This window comes from Daktulosphaira vitifoliae, unplaced genomic scaffold (assembly GCF_025091365.1).
Source record: "Daktulosphaira vitifoliae isolate Bord-2020 unplaced genomic scaffold, ASM2509136v1 Scaffold_2, whole genome shotgun sequence".
Lineage (NCBI taxonomy): Eukaryota > Metazoa > Arthropoda > Insecta > Hemiptera > Phylloxeridae > Daktulosphaira > Daktulosphaira vitifoliae.
In genome coordinates, this window is record NW_026099573.1 from 35,977,435 (window position 1) to 35,993,248 (window position 15,814).

Consider the following 15,814-nt stretch of genomic DNA (forward strand, 5'->3'; position numbering starts at 1 on the left):
AGTATAGATGATATCTGACAGTGATTAAAATCACTATCATAAGAAACGCTTCGATGCAAATCTGTAGATAGTGTTTCCTTTAGAGAAATTGGTGAAATATTTTAAAAGCAACATGAACTCTTATTTCTTTAATTATATCCTGATTAGTAGTTCTTTGATTTTAAAATATAATATATGAATAAATACTAATTATAGTTTTTAAATTTAGTATGAAATTGATATTCAATAATTTAATATTGTAATTTAAATGGAGAAATTATAAATATAATAAAGAAANTTGTAATTTAAACGGAGAAATTATAAAAATAATAAAGAAGTTATATTTTGCTTTACTTTTACGTGTATAAAAATTTAAAGGGCTTGATACAATAATTTTCAATAAAAACTGTTTGTTACTATAAAAAAATGCACTGGACTACAAGGAACTTTCATCAGAAGCAAAAATATACTTTTCTAAATCAACTTTTTGCGTTGTTTTTAAATCTGCAATTAGACTTTTTCTATCACTTCTAATTTTTTATATTATTACTAATTACATTTAAAATAATAATTAAAAGATCAAAAAAATTTGTTTTCAAATTATTACTGATTTGATTTTTAATATGTTAAAAATAATCAGTCCAAATTTTCATTTTTAACCTATTTTTTTGGTTCTTTAAAGTTGATGAAAATTTTTTGATAAAGATTTATGAAAGTTTATAGTAAAAAAACTTGAATATATTACCATAACTTTTAGCTCAATTACAAGTTTAAAATGTTGCTAGGATCTAGGCCATCTTAGCATCTAGGCCAGTCAACAAAGGAAAAATTGTGGAAAAAATTACCAACCAAATTTTGTTTTTCTAAAAGTATAATTAAAATATGTAATATGACATAATAATAGTCCTCATTGTTTGGAATTGAGCTTTTTTTTTTACAGCCTAGCAAAAGTTCAAAAATATGAGCTTTTTTAATTTTCTCAAAAAATATTTAACTTACAAAAAATAGTTTCGTACAAAAGATGTTTGAAAGACAATTTTAAACAAAAAAATTATGTTATATTTTTTCATTTAAACAAATATTTTTCGAGTTACATTACATTTAATATGAGTACTAAAATTTATATTCCATTTTTTTCATTTTACGGTTACTTTTTATCTTGTTATACTTACATTAGACACAATGTTATAAATGCATATGTGTGTATGTGTGAGTTTATTTATTTATTGTATCATTAAAGTGTAGTGTATATTAATATACAAGCGATAGAGTAGGTAATTGATTTGACGCTATATTGTTTAAACCCAACTAAAAAACAATCATATTACGTCAATTGCCACCGGAATTTCTGGTAATCTTTTTCTTTTTCTTTGCCTTAATCCCAACTACTTGGAGTCGGCCACCCTTATCCTAAGCTTCCACTTGACACGATCTTCCACATCTTCTACGCTCACATTAGCTGTCCTCATGTCGCATTCAATAACATCCCTCAATCTCTTTTTTGGTCTTCCTCTAGCTCTTCTTCCTTCAAAATTCATGTCTATAACTATTCTTACAGCTTCCAATTCTTCTATCCTCATAACATGACTATACAATCTAAGTCNTCCTCATAACATGACTAAACAATCTAAGTCTATTTTCTGTCATCTTATCCACGATTGACGCAACACCTATACTTCCTCTTATATGCTCGTTCCTTATCTTATCTTCTCTAGTCACTCCACTCATCCAACTAAGCAATCTCATCTCTGCTACACTTATTCTCTGCTCTACTTTCCTATCAACCGCCCAACACTATGAACCACTATGAACATACATCATAGCTAGCCTCACAATTTCATACTAAATTTAAAAACTATAATTAATATTTATTCATATATTATATTTTAAAATCAAAGAACTACTAATCAGGATATAATTAAAGAAATAAGAGTTGATGTAGCTTTTGGAATAATCCACCAATTTTTCTAAATGAAACATTATCTACAGATTTGCATCGAAGCGTTTCTTATGATAGAGATTTTAATCACAGTCAGATATTATCTATACTTGTCCCATCTATGCCTCGTCCACACTGTGCCTCGACCCCACTGTGCTACCGTTTTTTTTTGTTATTTTATAGTACATAAAATAAGCTTTAATTTGATATATGTTTAAAGGACGCAGTATTTCCGGAACACTTTTAAAAGTTAAGTTGAAAAAGTTCTATTTTTTTTCGCATCGAAGCTAAAAACTAAATGGCGATCCAAACTTTAAAGAAAGTATAAGATGGCTTGATAAGTTTAAGTTTCGTCACGGCATTCGACAACTAGATATTAGTGGAGAGAAACTTAATACAAATTGCGCAGTTGTTGCTGAATTCAAGGAACAGTTCAAATTTAAAATACAATCTGAACTTAAACTTGTTAGAGAACAAGTTTATGACCGTGATGAAACTGGATTCAATAAAAAAGCTTTACCACAACAAACACTGGCATCATTTTCGGAAAAAATAGCTTCAAGTTTTAAGGATCAAAACGATCGGATCACTGCTATGGTCTGTGCAAATGCAAATGGCAATAATAAATTACCTTTGCTGGTGATAGGAAAATCCAAAAAACCATGTGCATTTAACAATTAAAATTTAAATACACTACCTGTGAATTATTATACACAAAGTGCTTGAATGAATCAAATAATATTTACAGATTGGTTTCATAAAGTGTTTCTACGACCGGCTAATTGTGCGCCACCCTGGAACTGCTGTTGGGCATTACTTCCGAGTGGCCCACGCCGTCTTAATAATTCACACCACCACGTTGTGAATTAGCCCGAAATATATCAAGGACTGATTTACAACGTGGTGTGGCCCCTTCCATTAGCCGGATTACAGCGGGGGAACCGTTAGGGAGTGTTGGCAAAATAACTCAAAAACAAATCATAAAACACATAAATAAGAACCTAAGGTACAGGTCTAAACCAGCGCCTCGGGTCCTCCTTTGCCGGGTGACGTAGCTTCCTCTGTCTCAGGCGCTCCGCTCCCTCCTCCTTTTTCAAGACGGAGTCAGTGAACGGCCTGAGCGCTAGTCGGTTATTGGGTACGAGGTGCCGGCCGCGTTCTCGGCGGCAGTAACAGGATACCCGCCGCCATTCCGGACACTGTTCGGTACGCCGAAACTGTAACGAAACGGATCGCCTCCCGTCTCTGCACCCTAAGCAGGGCTTCACGGTTTTTGGACGAATACTCAAGAGTATCCGCCCGAACCTAGGACCCATACAGGAGAACCGAGTGTATGACGCTGACTAATAGTGTGCGCCGCAACTCCCACAGCCTTCCCAGATTGGGCATGAGTCTCGCCAGGGAATTCATGACTTTCTGGGCCCACTGGGCTGCACGAGTAATGTATAGCCTGAACTTTAGATGTTTATTTATGATCAGGCCCAGATAAGTAATGGAGTCCTTAAGCGAGATCTCCATCCCCAGCACGGCGAGTCATGGAGTAGTGTACTTGTACCTCCCCGTGAACAAGACCGCTTCGGTCTTGTCCAGGGCGATGCTCAATCCATTTCCCTCCTGCTGGATCCAGGCGGTGACTGCGCTGAGCGCGCAGTTCACACGAGATCCAGCCTCCTCCGACGAGGCGCCTTCCGCCACCACAAGCGTGTTTTCTCAGACCCTCAGGTCCAACTCTTCAGCCATTTCGTTCGCGGAGACCTGCCGGTACGGTACCGCGGGCGCCGATCATTGAGCGGGCAGCAAGCCCGTCTCGAATGCGTCGACGTCCATACCCGATCTGACCCGCCAGCCCAATAGCCCACCGAGGGTATAGATGATATCTCACAGTGATTAAAATGACTATCATAATAAACGCTTCGATGAATATCTGTAGATTATGCTTAATTTTAAAAAATGAATGGATTATTCCAAAAGCTACATGATTTCCTATTTCCTTATATATATTCTGATTAAAAGTTTTATGTTTTATAAGTGATAATTTAGATAATGATAGAAAAATGCGGGTATTTTTTTTATAAGCTGCAAACCCTTACTTATTAAAAAAAAAACAATTTTTAAAATTTTAAATATAATTTATTATGTTCTAATTTTTCAACTCAAATTAATAAGGTAAGTGTTTACCTATATTAAATATTGTATTTAATTGAATGGTGTGGTCCTTTGTTACAATATAAATGTACAAAATTCCCAAAAGAATAATTATTTAAAATAGAACTTGAATGTACCTTGGACCGAAAAAAAATTGTACCTTGGACCACCAACGATTAATTGTTCATAAATTAATATTTCATTACGAATTATTATTTAATTGCTTGTAGATTAGTACAGTTAAAATGCCTAGAAGCAAACAAGGTATTAAAAGAGTATTACCCAATTAAACTGATTTGGAATGTGCTGTTATTAATGTTCAAGCAAAGAATCTAACACTATCAGAAGCTGTGAGTATTTATAATGTATCTAAAACCACATTTTTACGGCACATTAAATTGTTCAAGAGTTTGAATACTGATACTTATAAGAACATATCCAACATTTATCATCGACAAGTATTCACAGTATATGATGAAAAAGAATTAGTCGAATACTTAAAAATGTCTGCGAAGTTACAGTATGGTCTTACCAAAACTGATACTAGAAAATTAGCATATCAGTTTGCAGTTAGTAATGGTAAACATGTGAAAGAATGGGATAAATCTGAAGCTGAAAAGGAATGGATGAAAGGTTTTTTTAGCCGCAATAATACACTATGTTACCATGATTTATGCTATAAATCATGCTGGCACCATGTTCCAGCCATGATTATATTTCTAAGAAAGAATGTACAGAGCCTATGTTGTTATAAATACCACCGGAAACAATTGGAAGTGCAAATCCATCTGGATGGTCACATGATTTAATATTTGTACTTGCAACATTTTATTAACCATACAAAGCCATCTGTTGAAAATAAAATCTTATTAATAATGGACAACCATGAATCTCACATAACAGTAGAAGCTATTAAGTTGACTAGAGAAAACCATATTATTTTTCTAACACTTCCATCTCATACGCCCCACAAACTCCAGCCTCTTGGCCGAACAGAATGAAGGAATTTTTGGCGACGATGAATTTCTACCATCCTATGTGACTGATCGCCCAATCTACAACAATAATATAACTGATGACAATACCCGAGGTGCAATTCAAATAAAACCACAATCTGGCCCATTTAATAGTTTGATAACTATTGAAACTGAATCACAAACTGGCTCGTCTAATGAATCTGATGAAACACATCCACTTCCTACCCTTATTACTCCGAGACATAATCTAGGCATAGTAAAATCAATTGTTAGTCCAGAAGATATACGACCATTTCCCAGAGCACCTGAAAGGAAACTGAATGTGACTCAGAAAGGTAGAAAATGGGTAGAACCCGTATTCTAACAGACACTCCAGTACAAAAATGAAATAGAATTATATAAAAACAAAAAACACTGACAAAACCAAAAATTAAATTAGTTAAAAAAAATCGATTAGAAAAAAAATTTAAGTTTGTGACCATTGATGAAAGCAATGAAGAAGATTGTGAAAATCATAAAATAATTAATGATGATGATATGATAAATGAGATTGAAGAAATGGAAAATGATCAAAGAGAAGAAAATTATTTATTCAGAACTAAAATTAAACAAGGTGAAGTTAAAGGGGGAAAAAGATGTCTTCACTGTGTGGCTGAAATTGTTGATGTAGTAGGTAGCAATTATATCATCAATTATTTTCATAAGAAAAGCAGCAAAAAATTTATTGATGGTAAAGAGGAGCATGACGAGATAACAAATAATGAAATAGTGAGGAAACTACCATTGCCAAAACGATATGGCGCTTCTAAACGTCAAATATCACAAGTTTCATTTTCAATTAACTTCTCTTCTTTTATCCTTGGCTGACACACATGATGAAATACCTATATCTAATAATATTATGTTCAGCTAATTTTTAAAAATTATTTTAGTAGGTACTTACAAGTTGTTGTTTTATTTTTACTTTTTTATTTACTTTATTAATTAACTATTAATTAAAATAGTTACCAAATAATTATTATAACAAGAAAACTGTTTCTATAAGTTTATTTTTAAGACTGAAAGAGTTAAATTATTACCTATTAAGTTTTAAGAAGACTAAAAATTGTTATTATATTTTCATTGTTATTGTCTAGGAAAGTACCTAATTTTATTTTGTTTATTATAAAAAAAATAAAGACTTAAGAGTTAACACGAGACTGAAGTTTATTTATTTTATCTAGGTACCTTTCTAATTCTATAGATTTCTAATCTATAAATAATAATAAATATATTTAGTAACTATAATAATTGATATAAGTAGTAACTAGGTATTTATAACTAATCAAATACATAATATAAAACTATTTTTGAAACGAAGTGTGCAAATTTAAATACAATTCAAGGTATAATACCCCAAATACCAAGATACAATATATGTTGTACCTTGGCCAATTTTTTGTTTTTTTAAAAAACAAATTTTAATTTAAAAAATAATTTATATTTTGTCTTTAAAAAAAATTAGCACAGTGGGGTCGTGGCATAGTTGGGTTCAGTATAGATGATATCTGACAGTGATTAAAATAACTATCATAAAAAACGCTTCGATGCAAATCTGTAGATAGTGTTTAATTAAAAAAAAAATTTTGATAAAATAGCATATTTTTAATATGGTAGCCCTTTGCGCATAGAAGATAGGTCGTCGGGACAAATTCCTTTTTTTTCATTTTATAGTACATAAAATAAGCTTTAATATGATATATGTTTAAAGGACGCAGTATTTCCAGAACATTTTCAAAAATTAAGTTGAAAAAGTTATTTTTTGTAAAAAAGTTACTATTTTAAATCCCCCCAGTGAGCAGAATAAATGTTAGATTTTCAAAAAAAATTATATCAAATAAAAGGGAAATATCTAAGGTTTCAATACAAAAAAATATTATTTTTATTTGTTCATTTTTGAAAATGTTATGGCAGTTTTAAGTACAAAAAACATCCCGATAAAAGATAATTTTTATCGCAAACANAATTTTTATCGCAAACATTACCATTTTTTTTTAATTTTCGACAGCCATTTGCACATAGAAGATAAGATGTCGGGACAAATTTTTTTTTTCATTTGATAGTATTCAACATAACCTTTGATTTGATATATGTCTAAAGGACGCAGTATTTCCAGAACATTTTCAAAAATTAATTTTTGTAAAAAAGTTGCTATTAAATCCCCTCCAATGAGCAGGTTAAGTGTTAGATTTTCAAAAAAATGATATCAAATGAAAGGGAAATATCTAAGGTTTCAATACAAAAAAATATTATTTTTATTTGTTCATTTTTGAAAAAGTTATGGCAGTTTTAAGTACAAAAAACATCCCGATAAAAGGTAATTTTTATCGCAAACATTACATTTTTTTTTAAATTTTCGACAGCCATTTGCACATAGAAGATAAGATGTCGGGACAAATTTTTTTTTTCATTTGATAGTATATAACATAACCTTTGATTTGATATATGTCTAAAGGACGCAGTATTTCCAGAACATTTTCAAAAATTAATTTTTGTAAAAAAGTTGCTATTAAATCCCCTCCAATGAGCAGGTTAAGTGTTAGATTTTCAAAAAAATGATATCAAATGAAAGGGAAATATCTAAGGTTATAGTATAAAAAAAAATTATGTTGATTTGTTGATTTTTCAAAAAGTTATGGAAGTTTTAAGAAAAAAAAGTGAAAAAATTTCGAAAATTAGCGATTTTTAAATTTGTAATTTTTTTGGATATTTCCCCCATTTGCGGGGAACGAGGGAATTTTTTTCAATTTTTAAGGGTAATGTGTTCAACTAGATACGATTTGTGATTTTTTGACGTATCGTTGAAAGAAATCAGTTCGGTGAAAGCTGAGAAAAAGTGGTAACAGACATACAAAAAATAAACACATCATAGTAAAACATAGTAGCTTCGCATCAAAGCTAAAATTGAAAAAATGTCGAAAATTAACAATTTTTCAAATGAACATTGCATTTTTTTTCACCTCAAAAAAAAAATTAAGAAAAATTAGTTTGACGAATATGGTTCCAACTTCGTACCCCAACCATTCTAACTACAGTGGTTGCCGTTGTTAGTGTTCACTAGTTATAAGAATCAGCCGCTTATATTGATAAAAAAATGCCAGGAACAGAACAAACAACCGTTATACGTGCATTTTTCTTCGCTTACAGAGTTCAGGTTTTCAGTTATTGTGATCAGAAAAAATCATGTCAAAAATATAAAATATTAATATAATATTACCTTGTGTACAGAAAAACGATTACTATTGACCATTATCTTTATCGTAAATTTTAATCGAGTTAATCTTATCTAATGTAACCCACGTAATGAGCGATACTTCATATCGTACATGTTTGAAACCGTTTTTGTTCTCACAAGCACCGATATTTTTACACTTTATACGCAATTAGTTTTCGTCCGTCGTTCAGTGTACAGTTGTACAGTGTGTAGTGTACTGTTTGTATAGCGTGTAAAATGTATACTTTATTATGGCTAGTAGAGAAGTGCGCTTTCAATTAGTGAAAAAAAATGTATTTTAGCCGAATATGATAAACTTCCCGAGAAGACAAATCAGAGGTTAGCTGCACAAAAATTGGGCATTTTGCAATCAACATTGAACAAGTTATTAAAATTTCGTAACGAAATAAGTGAGTGCCCAGAATCACAAAGTAGAAAACGTAAACCTGAGAGCAAAATTAAGGCAACCGATGAAGCTCTTTTCGTGTGGTTTATGCAAGCTAGTGCTATGAATGCTCCTATAAATTGTAGCATATTAATAGTGAAAACCAATAATTTGGCAAACCAAATGGGAGAAATAAATTTTACTGCAACAGAGGGTTGGTTGACTAGGTGGAAAGAGCGCCACGATATTGTTTACAAAAAACTTCATGGAGAAAAACAAGACGAAGATACAAGTGGTGCTGATTCTTGGACTAAAACAACGTGGCCAACTGTTTAAAATAAATCTCTATAAGCGGCGACCACTGTATAATATATTATGCACAGTCACCGTAAATTATACCGATATTAGCTAAAAATGATAATTTAAGTTAATTCAAATATAAAAGATTGAATATAAAATTGAACTTATTTGTGTGTTACAAACAGTCTACAATATTCCAAATTTTTTTTAGTAACATGTTGCTATATAAATCATAAATTAAAAAAAAATGATTTTTATTTTACATGAATTTAACCCTTAACTACTGACGTGTAAATAAATGACATAATTGCTGACGTGCGGTCTACCAGTCCGCATACTCTTGTACTTCATATAAATAAATAAATAAACAAATTAAAAGCAAACATTTAAATTATATTTTGTTGTGCGGGCCCACGTGGTAAAGAAATTAAACTTAATAAAAAAAACAAAAACACTCACTTTTCAATAAAAATGTAGAATATATAATGTGATGAACTAATTGAAATTAAAAATGTTTTTCTTTATAATTAAATTATTTTAATAATAAACAATCTTTTGATTTAGAATAAAATTCACTAAAAAAATTAATTTATTTGAAATTACTATTTAAATTAGAATAAATCAATCGCAAAGCATGTATAGAATTTAAAAAACTTACATTATGATGACAAATATCACTTTGAAATATTTCATATTTAACAATTGATTCTTGATTGAAATGGAATTTAATTATTTGGACCAGTGTAGTTGAATTGTACTTGATGTAGAATGGCTTGACTCAAATTGAATTGAACGGTTTGTAAGGAATTTGAAAAAATTTATCTTGAACGACGTTGATGATTAGAACAGTTTCACTTCTTGATTTTGTAGAAAATTGGTTGTATTTGAATGTATTATTTTTATCAAAATGTTGATTGCGACAACGATGTAGAAATTCAAAATTGTTTAATTATTTTGACAATCACTTTATTATTGTTGTTATGTTCTCCACGATATCTGGTGGTCGTGTTATATTATAGCGGCGACACAGTCAAGTTATCGTCTGCTAGACTGCGACGGTGTATACATCGGAGTATTAGTTTTGATTAACACGGCGGCGGCGTCGAACCAGTCGAAACAGTGTTGCCACACGAAATAGAATTATGTAGTAAGGTTATTCCCTATCTACCAAGGACGCTTCCACGCGGTTTAATGAATGTATGTTTTTCTTACCAAAAATGTTTTCCTTTTTAGTTTTCAACGTTTCCGCTCTATTACCGCTGCCACCACCAAATATGATGTGCGTGGTAAAGGAATTAAATTTAATAAAAAGAACACTCACTTTCCAATAAAAATGTGGAATATATAATGTGAATGAACAGTAAATAATACAATACAACGTTAATTATTAATATTAATACAAATGAATAGGATAATGTAATAGAATGAAGTAGAATGAGTGTAACTAGCGCATACTAAACCACGACTGTAGACTGACTGTAGGGTACCTACAGCGGGAGTCCTTTACAATTGTGAACAAAAATTTGATGCGGTCTTATAGACCGCACGTCAGTTAACAATGGATTTTTACAATTATAATCAAAATTTATAATTCACTTATGAAGTAGATCTTTTTAACAATTTTTTTTTATTAATTTAGTTAAAATAAATCATTAAAATTAAATCAGTTCTGCATATAAGAATTGTAGAATTTGTTTAAACACCAAAAGTTAAATAGAAATGAATACTATGATTTATATTTAATTGATCTATTATGATAAAAATGCAAAAAAATCAATCTTTTCTAATAAATTTACTGTAAATAGTAATTATAAAATTTTCTGACTGCATATTAATCTTAACAATAACATTTTTATTTATTAATTTATGCCAATTTCAAACTTGAGCTAAAAGTTATGGTAATTAATTAATTTTTTTTTATTATTATAAACTTTCACTTTTGTGCAAAACTTGCCATTTTGAATACTCCTAAAGTAAAGGGTCAGATTTTGAAAAAATGTATATTAAACGAAAGGAAAATATCTGAGGATTTTATATATAAAAGAATAATTTAGATTTGTTCATTTTTCAAAAAGTTATGTAAATTTTAGAAAAAAAATGTAGATATTTACCAATTTTAAAAATCGTAATTTTCGGGGAGATTTCCCCCAAATACGGAGAACGAGCGAAATTTTTTCAATTTTTGAGAGTAATGTGTTCGACTAGATACGATTTGTGATCTTTTGACGTATCGTTGGATGAAATCGGTTTTGTGAAGAAAAAGTAATAATAGACACAAAAAAAAAAATTAAAAAAAAACACATCATAGTAAAATTTATACAGTCAACTCGCGATATAACGAAGCTCGTTATAACGAAAATCTCGATATAACAAATAAAACTGTCGGTCCCTTGAAAATCTCGTGATATAACGAAAAATTACATGTATTTTAGTCCCCTCGATATAACGAAGTTTTTTTGACCAACGCTCTCGCTATGTAACGAATTATCATATAATAATGTCGTCGTAATAGCTTGCTATTACGGTGTTTGTTTCAGCGTTTTTCACGCGATAAGATAAATGACTCTACAACGTTTTTGTAACCTTTACGTTATCGTTTTAATTTAGTTTGATTGTTGCGTCAAAAGCGATCACATGAAATTCCGCTCGTCGCGTTTATAAGCATGAAATTAAAACGTAAGTGTTTGTCAATTTCTGACAAGAAAAGAATAATTGAAGCAGTCGAAAGTGGCAAAAAGAAAAAAGATGTAGCGGATAGTTTTCAAATCCCTTCTTCATCACTTTCTACAATTTTGAACAGAAAGAAGCGATTTTTAATAAAACTGACGCAGAAGGTAGCCGAAAAAAGAACCGACCAAGCGAGTTTCTCCATTTAGAACAGTGTTTGTTCACTTGGTTCAATCAAGTTAGGCAGCAAAACATTCCAGTGAGTGGAATATTAATCAAGGAAAAAGCCAAAAGTTTTGCTGAAATATTAGATATCTCAGATTTTACTGCTAGTGATGGCTGGTTATCTAATTTTAAAAAGCGTCATAACTTGGTGTTCAGAAAAATTTGTGGAGAAAGTGAAACTTCAATACTTGTTATGTGAATACGATCCGAAAAATGTGGTCAATGCTGACGAGACAGGACTATTTTTTAAATGTTTACCAGACCGAACTCTAACGTATAAAAATAAAGTGCCATGGAGGGAAACTGAGTAAGGAGCGAGTTACATTACTTTTTGCGGAAAATATGGATGGTTCGGAGAAGTTGAAGTCCTTATTTATAAGTAAATCCGCTAAACCTAGGTGCTTTAAAAATGTCAAATCTTTACCGGTGACGTATAGAAACAACAGAAAATCGTGGATGACTACCGAACTTTGGAACGAATGGCTTGAAACCCTCAACAATGACATGCAAATCAACGCAGAAAAATTATCATATTCGTTGATAATTGCACTGCCCATAACAATCTCTCTACTCTCTCTAACGTGCGAATTGAATTCTTTCCGGCAAACACGACTTCAAAACTCCAACCTCTTGATCAAGGGATAATTAAAAACTTTAAAGTTTTATATAGAAAGGAAATTGTTTCTAAATTTTTGGACTGCTTGGAAAATAACGATTTTCCGAAAGTAACTATTTTGACTGCTATAATGATTAGCTATAAAGCTTGGAACAATGTGAGTGTACAAACGATTCGTAACTGCTTTAGAACGTGTGGATTTGGCAAAGAAGAAGACGAAATCTCTGCCACTTTAGCAGTTGACAATCAATGGTATAGATTATCTACTGTTCCAGTCGAGCAGTTATCAACGTTTGAGGAATTTGTTGCTATCGACGATGATTTGGCTGTTTGTGGTTCTCTCAATGACGATGAGATTTTAAAAAAAAACTGATGACGAGGAAGTCAATGATGAAGAAGAATTGTCCGAAGAGCCTCCTCTTCGGACAATTCTACAGTCACCTCGAAGGAAGCCAAAGCAGGTCTCCGTGCCGTTTTAAAATATTTACAAAATCACAACATAGACGATAGTATATTTATTCACATTTTAAAATTAGATAATACAATTGACCAAGTAAGCTCAAGTGGTTATACACAAAAAAAAATAACCGATATTTAAAAAAAATAAATATGTATCATAATTTATTTAAAATAAATTTTTTAAAATCTTGTTATTACGAACTTTTGATATACCGAATTTTTTCCTCGGTCCCTTGAAATTCGTTATATCGCGAGTTGACTGTACTTTCTCAGCTTCGCATCGAAGCTAATAAATATAGATATATACTAAAATATAAATTGTTGTTGTAGACTATAATATAATAATGTATTTTATTTAATGTCATCAGTGGTGGGCATACATTAGTATGTATTAGGGAAAATTATTAAAGGAAAAAAAATAAGATACACGTGAATATTGAAGATATTCACGCAATAAAAATATTTTTGTTGATTAAGAATATTATGGGAACTTTATTAAATTATGACAGTTCAGTTAATAGTGAACAAAACCCGATGTCAAAAACCACTCTGAAAATTAAGGGTCAAGAGAAAAAAAAAATTATTAAGACAAAAAAAATTTTAACCTACAACTTTTAGACAGTACACGTGAAGTGTCTTCCTCACCGGAACAATTCCGTATACTCCAGGCGCGGCAGATAATTTTTGTAATCTGATCGGCTGGACCATACTTGGGCTCTGCGGGAATAATATATATGTATACATGATACACTACTGACCAATAACTCTGTATTTTACCAATTATAGTAAATCATTAATAATCATAAATAATAATAATAATATGTATATTATAATACAGAATACATTTTAACAAAAAAAGAAGACTCAATACATCAAGGTTAATAAAACAAATATGATGCGCAGTCCCAGATGGGACGCGTCCTAAGACGGGGATCTCGTCCTCGGCATTGGTCGGGGCCTTGCAAAAATTAATATATATTAAAAAAAATATCACTCAAGAAAAAAATTTGGCTGTACGCATACAGCAAAGTACCACTAAGGTGGTTTTTAGTGAAGAGAGCGTCAATCTTTTTTCACACCGGGCGAGACACACCGAAGACGACGATCCCGTTTGGGAGGGGGTATCATTAGCGTTAATCTTGACAGCTACTATAGATCTTATAAACATGGATAGGACATTCGTATTTGAGGCCCTTGTGTTTTCGCGGTCCTGAACTGATAAGAAATTGAGGCCGTTTGTTTACATTTCAATTATGATAAGAGCATAATATACTGTTTTAGCTTCGATGCGAAGCTGGAAGTATTAATTTTACTATGATGTGTTTTTTTTTTTGTGTCTGTTACTACTATTTTTCAGCTTTCACTGAACTAATTTCTTTCAACGATACGTCAAAAGATCACAAATCGTATCTAGTTGAAGACATTACCCTCAATAAATGAAAATATTTTCCTTGTTCCCCATAAATGGGGGAAATCTCCAAAAAAATTACAAATTTAAAAATCGCTAATTTTCGACACTTTTTCAATTTTTTTTACTTAAAACCGCCATAACTTTTTTATAAATGACCAAATCAATATAATTTATTTTTATATAGATACGAGAGGTATTTACCTATTATTTTGTATATTTTTTTTATAAATCTGATCCTGTACCTGCCTACAGGGGGGGATTCAAAATGACAACTTTTTCCACTTAATTTTTGAAAATGTACCGGAAATACTGACACTTTTATACATATTTTAAATTAAAGCTTATGTAATATACTTTATTATACAAAAAGAGTTTTGTACTTTATTTTATCTTCAAGATGAAAATGACTACCAAATTCTATTTTTGTGTGAAAATTCTCGATTTTATTTTTTACATTTTTAACTTTATAATGCTATAACTTATTGAAAAGTGTATGGATCAATACAATGTTTTTATGAGAAATAATATTTATATCCTTTTTTCATTCGACATACTTTATCTTAATCAGTATATTAATAAGGAAATAGCAGATCATGTAGTTTGACAGAAATTAAGAATCTCACAAAACCAAGTCCTGATGTTGAGATAATCTGTAATGTAACTGAAAAAATATTTAAACAGTACACTAATCACATCCATTCAAAAAATCCATACAATTTTTTTTTAATTAAAGTTAAAACTGAACTATATAGAAGTTATAACATATGTTCTAAAGTAACTTGTGGAGATGATGCTTGGTTTGAAGATGACCACAAAAACAATATGATAAATTTAATAGTGTTGAAGTATTTAGATATTAGAATGTATCACGAAGTTAGAATAAGAAATGAAGAACGCATTAAAACAAGAGCAAAACTAACAAAAACTATTAATTTTAATCACGATTAATTTATGTTCATTACTGTTTTACTATATATTTTATAAATTATGGAAAGAATAATTGTTTTAAGTTTTACATTATTATACATTACATAACTTATAATAATTAATAATTACTAACCATTAAAAAATAAAAAGTACATGTTATCATGTAATAATGTAAACAAATAGCCTCAATTTACTATCACCAGTCTTCACTGATAAAGCATCAATCCATGTTTATAAGATCTATGACAGCTACAGTATAGTTTTCTGATTACACGGCCGGATATAACGTACGCGCGTCCATTAGCAAAGCAAAACATTAAATTTATCTATATCATATGAAATAATAATAGATATAAAAATTCGCATTTTGTCATGTTACATTATCTAAAAGATTAAGACTAACTAAAATAAAGTCAACTATTTTTTTATTCTTTTGATCTATTCAATATCTAAACAAAAATATTTATACTAAAATATAAATATTGCTAAAAATTATTGGTTAATGGTGATATATCAGTTATTTAATTTTTG